General features: G+C 41.8%; 1 protein-coding gene across 1 annotated transcript in view; it reads right to left on the bottom strand.

The window, feature by feature from the left end:
• The window catches only part of LOC122807260 (plexin-A1-like), a 2,134,283-nt gene that overhangs the window by 1,050,532 nt on the left and 1,069,618 nt on the right, over positions 1 to 14,133 (bottom strand). The gene's annotated exons all lie outside the window — the stretch shown is intronic.

Below are 14,133 nucleotides of genomic sequence, written 5' to 3'. Positions count from 1 at the left end.
CTATCTGTGAGGTGTTGACATTAAATAAGCAAGGAAAGTTTTCTACATTTTCTGCACCATATCAGTAAAGTACCAGACAAAAAACTGGAACTTCATGCTTTTTCTGGTAATACAGGAAAGAGTGCTGACCCAGATGACTTTACATTCTTATTTTTACTTGTCAGTTGTGGGTCTTGACATTTGCCATTTTCCTGCAGTACAGGCCCAGTTTTCTACATTTTCTGCACCATATCAGTTAAGTACCAGACAAAAAACTGGAACTTCATGCTTTTTCTGGTAATACAGGAAAGAGTGCTGACCCAGATGACTTTGCATTCTTATTTTTACTTGTCAGTTGTAGGTCTTGACATTTGCCATTTTCCTGCAGTACAGGCCCTTTAACAAGGAGGGGCCTAGGGTATAAGCTTCATCACCACCCTTATTATTCCAGCCCTGGATGAACTGGTTAGTCACTGAAATTTCCTTTACTTGCTAAGAAAACTAAATGTAAACAGGAAGGACTGGTTTGCAATGCAGATTCGGTTTATATTGGGAAATATGATGCCATGCCTGAACAATATACTTCTCTGTCTATTTTGACTAACTCACTGGATGATTTAAAGAAACTAAGATATACAAACATAGGGTTATGTCAGTCAAGCATCTAGAAGAGCAACAGATCACAAGCTTAACATTCTGAACAATGAACTTAACTGTTAAACTTTGGCCTACGAGTGAGTCTGCAAATGAGACTGAAAAACATACATGACATGCAAGAAAACAAGTGGCTACTCTACTTATGAGCAAATACTAAATATTAACATTCGTGTTCAAATTACTGCAGGTCAGTGACTTCTTCCTTACTATTTCTAATGAACCCAACAAACTCAACTAATTGCTGCCACTCATCACGTAAATCTTATGGGCTGTGCAGTGGTTGGTGTTGTCGCCTCATGGTAAGAGGTTCTCCGGTTCGATTCTAGGCTGGGGTGCTTTCTGGGCAGAGTCTGCATGTGCTCCCTGCATTCATCTGGGTTTCTTCCGGGTGCTTTCATTTCCTCCTACATTCTAAAGACATGCATTTGGAGTGCTTCTCCCCTGGCCTCTGCTGAAAATGGGCTCTGTCCCAGTCGGATTTTCCAGGTGAACAAATGTTAAATAAATAACTCCTGCTCCTATAAAGTACAGTTGTGTACACTTACCATAAATGTAGATTGTTAGAGTGTATTTACTGTTGCAGTCATCACATTTGGGTTATCTGCCTGCAGGTAGCCCTCAGTCAGCCTGAATACCAGAGTCTTCGGATTTCTGCGTCAGACGCTATCGCTTCTTCCTTGACATCAGGTCGTCAGGGGCATAAAACATGCAGCTGACGCCATTACATCAGTTTTTCTTGCCCCAGATGTCAGGTGCCCCCACAACAGGAAGCAATTATATGGTATGGTACACCCCCAGCAAAAAGCAAATACACATGATATAATATATGCCAAACAAGAAGGAAAGGTAGAGGCAAGAGAAGTCAGGGGGCTGGAGGGAGGGTAACCAGGACTGCAACAGTGAATACACTCGAACATCTACATTTATGGCAAGTGTACACAACTGTACTATGTTCTTTGTGTTTCACTGTTGCAGTCATCATATTTGGGTTGATTCCCAAAGCTAAGAAAGGGAGGAAGAAGTTAAATAGCATTAGGGCCAGCTATTAACCCCTGCAAGACTGCAGTGGCAAGTCTAGCTCTGGATTTAGAAAAGATAGGCAAGTGGTAATGCTTGGTGAAGGTATGTACATAGCTCCAGGTAGCAGCTTCTAGGATGTCCCTGGTAGGGACCCCACTCAGAAATGCTGCAGAGGTAGATGCAGCCCTGGTGGAATGTGATCTTATCCCCTGTGGGGTAGATTTTCCATGGTGCTTGTAGCAGAAATGGATGCAATGGGCTATCCATCTGGAAATGGTTTGCTTTGGAATAGCCTTCCCCTCTGCCCCTGCAGCAAAGCTAACTAGCAGCTGTTCAGATTTTCTGATAGGCTTAGTCCTGTCCAAATAGAATCTAAGTAGTCTGTGCACGTCCAGAGAGTGCAGTATTCGTTCCCCTTTGTTTTGTGGGTTAGGGAAAAAAGTAGGCAAATGAATGGACTGATTAAGGGTCAGAGAAAACACCACCTTGCGCATAAAGGAAGGATTAGTCCTGAGGGAAACCCTGTCTGGATGGAAGATAATGAAGGGTTCCCACTGCCATGAGAGCCTGTAATTCAGGCACTCTTCTAGCTGAAGTAATGGCCTGAAGTAAGGCTGTTTTCCAAGAAAGGAATTTCAACTCTGCTGTAGCAGCTGGTTCAAAGGGGGGGGGGGGGGTGAGCTTTTCCAATACAAAGTTAAGGTCCCAGGCTTGAGTGGGAGCTCTCCTGAGAAGGTCTTAAATTATTGGCCCCTCTAAGGAATTGCCTTAGCAAGGGGTGAGAGAAGAGAGGAAAAGGATAGGCCTTTGTGGAGCATTTCTGTTAAATACTGTAGAATATGGAGTAAGCTGGGCACCCCTTTGACCATCCCCTGAGCTAGGCTCCAGGAACAGTATCTTTTCCACTTTTCAGCACAGGATTTTCTAGTACTAGGCCTCCATGCCTCCAGAATGACATCCAGTACCTGCTTACTGAAGGATGTTAGGGGAAAGCTCAAGGAATTAGCCAGGCTGCAATGTTCAGGGTTTGAAGCTGAGGGTGCAGAATATGGCCCACCTGCCGGGACAACAGGGAAGGGGTCTGCGGCAGGTGCCATGGTTGTAGCAGTGTCATACTGCGCAAGAGGGGGCATCAGTGCTGGCGTGGCCAGTCTGGTGCAATCAGTATTGTCCTTGGCTTGTCCTGTTCGATCTTTAGTAGGACCTTCAAGAGGAGAGGCAGAGGGGGAAAGGCATAAACTGAAAAGCTATCCCAGGCGAATAACAGGGCATCCACATTCAAAGCTTGGTTGTGGGAGTTCGTGTGCAGAATCTGTGCAATTGGTAGTTGAGGGTAGGCAAATAGGTCTACCTCTGGGGTCCCCCATTTGTTCCTCAAGAGGTTGAATATTTTGGGTTCTAGCTTCCATTCATGTGGGTTCATGAGATTTCGGTTTAGGTCATCTGCCAGTGAATTTAGTTTGCCTGGCAGGAATTGAGCTTTCAGGTGTACTTGGTAGCTCAAGGCTGTGTTCCACAGAGCCATGGCTAGACTGCAGAGAGGGTACGAGTGGGTTCCCCCCTGCTTGTTTATGCACCACACAACTGTGATGTTGTCCGTCTTTACCAATAGTTGTCCTGGAAGAATACGGTCTTTGAAGGCTGTCAGAGCATTCTGTACAGCTAACATTTCTTTTTGATTGACATGCAGGTGCATCTGTCTTGGGTTCCATCTTCCCTGAATGCACTGCCCTGCCATGTGAGCCCCCATGCATAGTCTGATGCGTCTGTTATTAGGGTTTGGGCGACAGGGAGTAGAGTGAAAGCGAGTCCCTTGTTGTGGTAGTAGGCCTCTGCCCACCAAAGGAACTCTGTCTTCATACAAGGAATGATAGAAATCATTGTTTCCAGGTCCTGAGAGAATGTTGACACCATAGGCTCTTCAGATACCATTGGAGTTTCCTCATATGCCGTCTTGTATATGGAATTAGTAAAATGGAAGAGGCCATGAACCCCAGGGCTTGCAGTATTTCCCTTGCAGATAACTGGGGTTTTGTGGCCAATACTTTGAAGTAGGTTGTCAAATAAACTTGCTTCTCCAGAGTGGGGAATGCCATCTGGGAAGTTGTTTTCAAGCTTGTTCCCATGAATACAATCTGTTGGCAAGGTACTAGATGAGATTTATTTTCGTTGATGGTGTACCCCAGAGAGGTTAGAAGTTTCTTTATGAATGCCAGGTGTTGTAATAGCACGTCCTGCCTTTCTGCCTGAATAAGACAATCGTCCAAGTATGGATAAATTTGAATATTTCTCTGCCTGCAAAATGCAATGGCTGGAGCTAGACACTTTGTGAATACCCTGGGCGCAGTAGATAAGCCAAAGGAAAGTGCAGAGAACTGATAGTGCATGGAGCCTGCCCTGAAGCGTAGGAATTTTCTGCAAGATCCCCTTATTGGGACGTGAAGGTAAGCTTCCTTTAAGTTTAGGGTTGCCAGTCAGGCATCATTGGCTAGCATGGGAAGAAGCTGTTGCAGAGTTAGCATTTTGAATTTTGGAACTACTAGAAAGGTGTTGAGAATAGAGAGTTCCAGGATGGGATGCCAGTTGTCGTCTTTTCTGGGTACCAGAAAAAGTCATAAATAAAAACCTTGTCCCCTTTGTTCTGCTGGGACAGGCTGAATAGCCCTGATATTGAGAACAGAGAGAAACTGCTGTTGGGTCTCCGCCCATTGGTTTGGGGGTAGGTCTGGCCAACCATTTGGGGTTGGTAGTGTGTGGAAGTGGAATCTGTATCCTTGGGAAACTATGTTCAAAACCCATTTGTCCTGGGTAATGAGTTCCTAGTTTTTTGCATGCAGGGCAAGCTTTCCTCCTAAGCTAGCAGGTAGTTGAGCAGGGCTTGGAAGGGTTAAGGTTAAGTCATTGTGCCATTTTTCCACAGGGGGCTGGCTTACTACTCCCTGCTTTGGAAGTGGGAGCCCCCCTCTGTTTAGGTCTGTGCGTAGCCTGAGACTGTAGCCTAGGTGGTCTGCTGTTCCTGGGTTTGGACCGAGAAGGCCTAGAAGGGACTGGAAAGGATCAGTTCTTTGAAGGCCAATGCCTACTGAATCTGGGAGGCTGCACTTGTATGAAATCTAACAGTTTGCACAGATTTAGCTTTTTCCTCCATCCTTTTGAGGACTTCTGCTTTGTTGCCAAAAAGGCAGACTTGGTTTAAGGGAGCATACAGTAATTTAGCTTTTACATGATCTGGCAAGTTTTGTTCCTTAAGCCAAGCATGCCTTCTAATTACAGACCCAGTGACAGCAGCCCTGCAAGATGCTTCTAAAGCGTCAAACCCACATTGCAAAGTATGTTTACCAACTTGTTCTGCAGAATGCATTAAATCCTGTAATTCTTTGTGTTCAGTACAGTCAGGAATCAACATTTTCTGTTTAAGTAGCCCCATAACATGCTGCTGATACGTTAACATATGAAACTGGCAATTTAAAGCCCTAATGGCCAAAGTGGCAGAAGTGTATACCTTCTTACCCCATCTGTCTAAGGCTCTAGAATCTCTATCAGAAGGGGTAGGATTTTTGGCAGCAGTAGCCTTAATGCCTTTTGGCCCTTGGGAAATGGTCTCTGGATCCGCAGAAGGATTCTTAAAGAGGAACTTGTGAGAGTCAGGTACTCTGTAATATCAGTCAAGTTTGCTGGGAGCTGGAGGTAAAGTGTCTGGGGTAAGGCTAGATTCCAAGAAAGCATCATCTACAATGTCCAGAACAGGAGGGATAGCTAAAGGCCTGTGTTGAGGTAGTAGTAAGAATTCCCTAAGTCTCCTTTTGGACTCAGAGTAATCCTGGCTTTCTCAGCGGAAATGCTCCCTTAGAGTGTGCAAGGTTTCACCAAAAGAAAAATCCTCTGGAGGGGAAGCAATGGGAATAGTCTCCTCTGCATCAGAATCCTCATAAGTAGATAAGGGCAAGTCCTGGTAATCAGAAGGAGCTGAAATATCAGATTTCTGATCAGAAGAATCAGAAAGAAAATCAGTTCTAGGTCTCAGAGGGGGAAGGCTAGCTGCTCCTAATTAAGGTAATAAGGCCTTCAGCCATTCTAAGCATTTGCTTTTTAGGCATATGAGCCTGAGTCTGCAGTTTGGTCATCTGTTTTCTAGGCATGGTGCGAGTTTTTGGCCTGGATGAAAACTATGGCGGTTTAATATGAATGTCTGTAGGCCTGAATACACCCTCAGAAGCCAGTGCCTGCACAGCAACTCCGGACCCATCCAAGGTAGAGACATCCACAGATTCCATAGTTGAAAAAGCATCTTGTGGCACATCAGACTCCGAAGAGGCCTGCGAATCAGAAGTAGCGGGTATCAGGGGCTGCAAAAGCATCTCACTGAGTACTGGCGGATCAGCAGTTTTGGACTTATGCAGTCTGCCCCTGTCTTTATCCTTATATTTTTTTGGAATATCGGTAGTCAGATGGCTTGACAAAGCTATTTCGAGTACACAGAACGAGTACGAAAGTAATTAACTGCAAAAATAGCCCGACAACGAATAGTTCAAGCATTGTACAAGGCACAAAACTGACGAGGGAAGTCGTGGTCTGGGCCTAAACAAGTGATGCAGTAGGAATGAAAATCTCTATGAGGTATTTGCTTTCCAAAGGTAAGACAATTGTTAACTTTTACTGACATCGATTAGAGCAAAAAAAAAAGGATCCCCAATGGGGTACTTAGCTTTTTTGAAGACTTAGGGTCTGAATTTCGAAAATGAAAATTTCAGGAGTCAGCCGACCGGCACTTGCGAACTGCTTCTGCTTCAGGCACCGCACGGCAAGAAAGACTGATGTATTGGTGTCGGCTGCAAGTTTTATACCCCTGACGACCTGACATTAAGGAAGAAGCGACAGCATCAGACGCAGAAATCCGAAGATTCTGGTATTCATACCAGCTGAGGGCTACCTGCAGGCAGATAACCCAAATGTAATGACTGCAACAGTGAAACACGAAGAACATCCTCCACTGTACTGCCTTTGTCTGCTTGTTCACAGGTTCATAGGAGGGTACTAGGCTATTGGCCCTAGGACCTATATAAGCCTAGCCAAAAAGGTACCCTGGCTTTTGCCACCCAAGAAAATTATTTTCCTGTGTCCCTGTCGAGCAGAGCCACAGAAGTGATCCCCAGGGTGAATTTCCTATCTCCCATCCAATCATCAAGATTTTTCTTCAAGAGTGCTAATGAGGAGCTCTGTTTGACATAGATAGGTAGTCTGTTCCAGAGTATGGGAAGTCTCTGGGACAGGAATCTATCTCTCCAGCATGTTCTGCTTATTGTGGTGATAAGGTTTAGGTCCCTAGAGCGTGTAGCTCGGAGGGATTGGGATTTCTTTAAGTGGAGCATGTCCAACAGCTCTGGGTTTGACATAGCTATGTATGCTAGGCAGAGATCGCCTTTGAGTAGGCGATATGCGACAGAGTAAAGCTGGAGTTTTTTGAGACGGTCTGTGTAGGGCATCTGTTTGAGGCCAGTAATCCTCTTTGTGGGGTATTTTTGTGGCCTTTCCAGTTGTTGTAGATGTCTTGTGAGGTACATACCAAAAGGAGCATTGTACTCTATAATGGGTCTAATGAGTGATGAGTAGAGGGGAACAATGACCTCTTTTTTTCTGTATGAGAAACCTTTTATGATGAGGTGAGCCACGTAGAAGGATTTCCTGACCACTGTGGTGATTATCAAAGGGGAGACTACTGTCCACCTGTGTCCCAAGGTCTCATCACATTTTCGGCGTTAAGTAGACTACCAGCTATGTGGTAATTCATGGGTACAGAGTTTTTCCAAAGGGGATGACAATACACTTTTTGGCATTGAGCTTCAGGCCATGGCTTTGACACCAGGCATCTGTCTCAGTGAGGCCCTTTTGTAGTAAGTCCACATCGTTAGGAGTTTCGATTATGGCTCCTAGTTTGCAGTCATCTGCAAACTTTGTTAGCCAAAGACCTTCTGTGTTGGCCTGTACTTCAGAGAAGTAGATACCAAACAGGAGAGGACCCAGGACTGAACCCTGTGGTACTCCACTTGTCACTGGTCTGAAGTCGGATTTGAGGTCTGCTACTTTCACAGTGTGGGTTCTGTCCATGAGCCAGTTGGCAACCCATCTTGTGACATAGGGATTTATACCTAGTTTAGTGAGCTTATCTATAATTCCAGGGTGGGGGATGGTGTTGAAAGCCTTGGCGAGATCTAAATAAGCTGTGTGAACCACCTTGCCCTCATCTATGGCTTTGGCGACTGCAGTTTAGGAGACCTGATCTGCATTTTACAAATCCGAACTGGGTAGGGTCTAGAGTTTGGCGATTACCAATGTCTTTGTTTATGAGTTCCATGACGATACGTTCCATGGCTTTGCATACCAGGCTCGTCAGGCTAATGGGGCGGTAGTTCCCGGGGTCCGTCATGGCTCCCCCTTTGTGGAGTGGGATAATCGTTGCTGTGCGCCATTCAGTGGGGACAAAGCCTGAGGTGAGGCTATGATTGAACATGGTACTTAGGTGGAGTGCCAGTTCATTCTGTAGTTCGTGTAGAACGCAGCCTGGGATGTTGTCAGGTCCCATGGATGCTGTGTTCTTGGCTTTGGAGAGTGTGTTTTGTACTTGTGCAGCCGTGATTACAGGAACTTTGCATTCTTCCAGTATAGAGATGGGGCCTCTAGAGGGTGAGAGAGGGGTAAAGTCCCAATATACTTCTTAGGGATGACAACTCAACCCTTTAAATTTCTTACTTCTAACTACATTAACACACTTAATGTTATGCCTCCCTCGTGTGTATTACCTTTCCCTCTCTACTTATTTGCTCCCAATTTCTTAGTTCCTTTGCCAGTTTTCCTAAGTAAATTCCATCTCCCTCTAGTCCATTTTCTGCACACCTACGTGCAGTCCTTGAAAAACAACTTTCTTACTTAAACATTTTTAACCAACACAGAGGTCACTGGCAAAGCTCCCCCATCTCAGAATTAAAATACCCCTGGACTGGAACATATACAAAACTACTTTACAATAACATGCCATTTATTTCATGAAATGTTTACACCAATATTAACAAAACTTTTACTTACAGTTAATTCTTTAAATCTATGAAAATCCTTCTAAATATTAAAGACAAAGCGGGGTATATGCTTTATGGTTTAGCTAGCAATTTAACAGTCAACAAAATTCAATTTTTCCAGCTACCACTTCTTGCAAAGCCGAACTTCACATATTTAACCATTTATCTAATAGAATTGTTCAGAAGAAACAATTGTGATACTGGCATTAAAAAATGGCTGAAGCGTTTGCATAGCTATTTTTAAACGCCAAGCAGAATTCACAGAAATCTTTCCTCAGGTAGACAGCAAACATTTGGAGGTGTGATTGGTAAGAGAGGACTGGGAACATATTTTTTGAGAGTGTAATGAGTTGGCAGATTTCAAAAACTCCCTACAGGGTACTCTGTCAAATTCTAGGGGAGCAAACAGCTGCAACAAAGGAAATACAGAGGATCTGAGGTGCCTAGTCATATTAAGGCCTGAGTTGAATTCTATTGGTTGCCAAAAAAGCAATTAACTACAAAATGGAAATCAAAATGTAAAGTACTTGTATTTGAAGTAATGAATATTGTAAGGAGAGTGAAGAACTGGAAATTGGATCTTTAGATAAGGGACAGAACAAATTACATAAAAATAAATGGAATTTGTGGCAACAATATATGTAGAATAACGTTTAGGGAGAGTGAGGTTTTAGTGAAAGCATGAATTGAACAATATATGTTATGTCTGACTAAACAGTTGTAATAAAAAAGATAAACATATATGTAATGTAAAATGAATTTAAATAAAAAAAATGTTAGTATGATTCGTTTTCATTTCTATTAATGCATGTGTGCCTACGTCTTAAGTAAGAATTTAATAAAAGTGTTTAAAAACAAAAACAAAATGACTGATAGAAATCACATACCAAGGCAGAAGACAAGAAAAAAATTTACTTATAATGTAATTAAATTAATAAAACAATAGTTACTTTACAGGTGAAGGAGCTTTTTGTCTTCTTCCTTGGCCTATCGTTTCAGTCAGGTGTCTTTGTGAAAACAGACTACTCTTGTTTAAGTTGATTAATTGTTCAGTGTCATACCTGCTCTGCTCCTGCAAGCCAGGAACACTGCTCATACAGTACTTTTTTTTCACTTATTAAATGAGTAACAGACGGTTGGTTCAATCTCGCTCTCTTCAGCTATGACACGGTGACATTGGTCTGGGTAAGTCATACAGCATGAAGTAGTGAGACAGAATCAAACAGAGAAGATGAAAAATTTTAAAAGTGGACAGACCACCCTCTGTGCTATGTTGTCTGACTAATTTTCTAGGTCATACATATGAACATGGCACCTATCAGCTTACACGGCTACCAAAAACTAAATAAAACATATAATCAGGTTTATGATTCAGTGTTTTAAGTCATCAAATAGGAGTACTTTTCTGCAGTGAGTATAAAGAGACGCATATAACACTGAAAATGTTGAAAGAACATGTGACTCTGGTGGTAAGCATATCACCTAACTGAAGCAAACATAACACTGATTAGTGTTGACTCTTGGAAATATGAGTTAGAAGACTGTTAACTGGGGTGCAGAGCAAGAACAGAAGGTAAACCCACAACTGGGATTCAATTCAGAAGACTTTTCACACTAATATTCACAGCACCCTCAGTTTAAAATGCCCAAAACAACCTGCAAGTTAAAGACTGGATGAAAAGTGAATGCTTTACTGTACTGCTCTCTGTTAGTTAATCAAAGTTCCTGATTTTCAAGCGCAACTATTTATATCTGAGAAAAGTCCCATTTTGCTCTCTTATGAAATGGCTTGAGTCAAGTAATACAGCAAAGGTTATAGCAAATGAAGTCAGCTACATGTGTCAGCCTTATGTATAATTACTTTGATAGCCTATATATACAATGTACAAAATTGTGCGTGTCTGCATGTGTGTGCCTGTGCAAATCATCTGACACGTGATGGTTGCAATGAAAAGCTGTGGTTCTCCCTAGAAATCAAACAAAGACAAAAATGCTGCACTTATGAGCATCAACAGTGAGGAACCAGAAAGGCATCAAAAACATGTCTGGAATAAAATAAAAAACAGATGCTGCATTTTGGAAATAAAACTGAAAACATCACAATTAAATAATCTTGAACTGGCTGTAAGTTCAGGCACATTATTATGACAAACAAAGTGAGAGATCCTGTGAAGCTGAGCCTTATGTGCTTGAATTCGTATGCCTCTTATCACAGACATGGTCCGACTCTAATTCGGACAAACTACACCAAATATGTATTGCTACCTGTTTGCTCAAAAAAGTGCCAAACCATACATTTGTAACAGTGAGAAGAAATATACGTTTGTGCAGAAAAATACTTTCACCCACACCCCTTAACAAAAACTGTTCAAGTATGTTTGAACAGAGAAATGGACATCAACTTTCATATTAAGTAATGGGTTAATGCTAGTAAAAGTCAATCTGGGGAGATCATATTTCCTTCTTAACTCACCTTTACACAGAGTTCCAGAGTGAAGAAATATCAAACAGGAAATCTAATCGAGTCACATGTGGAAATACACATTTTCAAACAAGCCAAAGTGTCTAAAAGCTTCAGTAATGGAGAGAAGACCTGGCTTTTTGACTTGGCACTATCACAGAATCTCAGTAGGGTTACAGGAATAAAGTGCTTGGCAATCAACTACACAGATGAAATTATGGATGCACCCCAAACAGCAACACAGACAAAGCAGCAGCAGAAATGTTCAAGAGCAAACAATGATTTTCTGCCTCCACACTCCCCACCAGTCACCCCCCCACCAAGCATGTTACAAACTCAGCAAGTCGTGTTACAGTGAAAAGACAAAAAAAATGTACACAAATTTGCAGCACTTAAGCTTTACTGGCATGTCACATGTACTAAGTGTGACAATGTTTAACCCAGTTTCTGATCCTGATCACATTGTACTGTACCAAATTCTGCATCAGCTATTCACGTTTCATTTAGTTTACTAATCATTTCTACTTCATGGTGTTACTCATCCTTATAGGAAGGAACTAAACATGAATGGGAGGGAATCGTTACTTTAGAATGAATGTGCCTGACCTTGTCTGACTTTAGAAGCTAAGTTGGATCAAGCCTGGATAGCATTTGGATGGGAAACCATTTGAGAATATAATTTTTTGACAATGGAATTTAACACTGTTTTTATGACTGGTGGAAAAAGACAATCAAGATCTATGATTGGTTCTGTTTTCTGAAAATTAAAAAAAGTCATCAAGATCTACGATTGGCTTGTTTTTAGTGTATAATGATTGGTCCTGAATATCAGGAAATGTTTCTTTTTTGAGATTTTTGAAACTAATTCAAATATTGCACTTTATTAGGTGCATGTGCTTAATGGTAGTTGACTGTTTTTTTGTGTTTTTTTTAGTGCAAAGCCTGGACAGTATTTAATGGTATGGAAACATTTTGTAAAAAGATTCTGAAGGAGTTCTATGATGAAAATATTGAAGAACGAACGTGCTTAACTTTAGGAGGACTCTAGTGGAACTTATTTTATTTTACACCGTTTTTGTTTTGTACACAATTTGGTGACAAGATTATACTTCCAGTACTACATTCTACATATATGCAAGGTTAAACAACTAAGATAATCATGTGCCTTTATGTACAATTTAGTGAATGTATGTTTTAGTCTTAACTGAGAAGAGGAGTGACTGATTGTAAAGCTTACCCATTGTCCCTGCATGAACAACTAAATTCATGTGCAGGTGAGACAGATAGTGAGTTTAGATCTCTGATTTCTGATGGGATTTTGTTCCTTAAACCTGGGCCAGGTCTGAAGAAAGCTCTTTCTCTGACTGTTTTAAATGGTGGTCTCTTCTGCACTTTGGTCCTGTTTTGTGAATTTCTTAATGAGTAGACTTGATCCATGACTTGTAGTTCTCTTTTAATTGGTGAGGACTAACCTTGCTTTAAATTAATGAAAATTAGGGTACCCACAAAGTATGTTGTTCTTTGGGTAACCGGGATACAACTTAAGGTATGGAGGAGGAGGTCACAGTGACGAGTCTGTAGGCCAGTGAGGAGGTCAAATCTACAGATTTTGTTCTCAGTAGCTTGTAATCTGAATAATATAGACAGAGTGAAAGTGAAGACAAACTGCTACATTTACAGTGACTATATGCTTTGCCGTCAGTCGATTTCTCAAGAAGCTGTGTGTACTCCTAATGAGGAAGTTCCACATGGCAATTGTCATCTGTTACCACCAGCGTGTGGTTTAAGCATCAGAAGCCATTTTAAGTAGCTATCTGACTGTATTCTGATAGCAGCTATTGTCCTCTGCACTCATTAGGCCAATTATTGAATACAATGACCCTTTAATTATGTACTTCTTCAAATACTTCTCACAGCAGTAATGACCACAATGCTTCCTCAGAAAAACAATCAAGGGTCTAAGTCATACAAACTATGCAGAACATCTCAAAGCCTTGTCTCTTGCACATACAGCCTCATCAGACCTTGTTCTATCAGACATATTACACATTCGCAAGTCCAATAGTATCAGAAACACCAACTCAAGGGATATCAATCTCTTTTGCCAGATCACTCATATCCAAATGAGCAAAACACAAAGCCACTAAAATCCAACAAATTAGTGTTTATTTGCAGGGTAAGAGCCCCCTTGCACCAACAAAGTATTTCTCTATGGTTTGAGGTTGCACTAAGAAGAAAAAAAAAGCAATAAATAAATAAATGTACGTTAATGTTACCTTACACCGGATGGTAAACTGCATATGTCAAGGGCAAATAAGTTAACCTATGACCTTATGACCTAAAATAGTGTTGCCCATCACTGGGTTGCTAAACTGGCAGCAGAATCCATGAATGTAGTTTGACGGCTTGTGCAGTTCCATGAACTGGTACCTCCCACCCCAAACTCACAAATGAGGAGCAAAAAAAAAAATGTAACAAGCAGCTTTCTGTACCAGTTAAATCACCAGACTGAATGCTTCATATGTGACCCCAAATGCAGTATAAACATTCATTTATCACTAGAACTTGCCAATCTCTCCCCTATCACCTTTTACCTGGGGCAGCCATCCACCCCCCCCCCAAAGTTACAGCTCTGTCAGGGTCTTGTAGCTCAGTGTGCCAAAGCCCAATTCTAGCACCCTAGTGTGGGCAATGTTCTCCAAACTATGTAGTACTCAAAACGTACAGCAAAATGAACATAGGGCACCCACTATGGGGCACTTGCACAAGATATCTGATATTAGGTGATCATCTCCTATAACCAAGGGCCAAATTAAAGGCTTATGAAAAAGCATTAATTCCAACACAACCTGCCTTCTGCAATTCAACATCAGCTTGAAAACAAAGGACAATCTGCATGAATTCTCATATATCTAAACAAAGTATCGTTCTTCGGTTCAGGAAATG

This window comes from Protopterus annectens, chromosome 7.part0, assembly GCF_019279795.1.
Source record: "Protopterus annectens isolate FY-2018-M chromosome 7.part0, PAN1.0, whole genome shotgun sequence".
In the NCBI taxonomy this organism is placed as follows: domain Eukaryota; kingdom Metazoa; phylum Chordata; order Ceratodontiformes; family Protopteridae; genus Protopterus; species Protopterus annectens.
The sequence above is the reverse complement of the archived record's forward strand: the minus strand, read 5'-3'. Positions and strand labels throughout refer to the sequence as shown.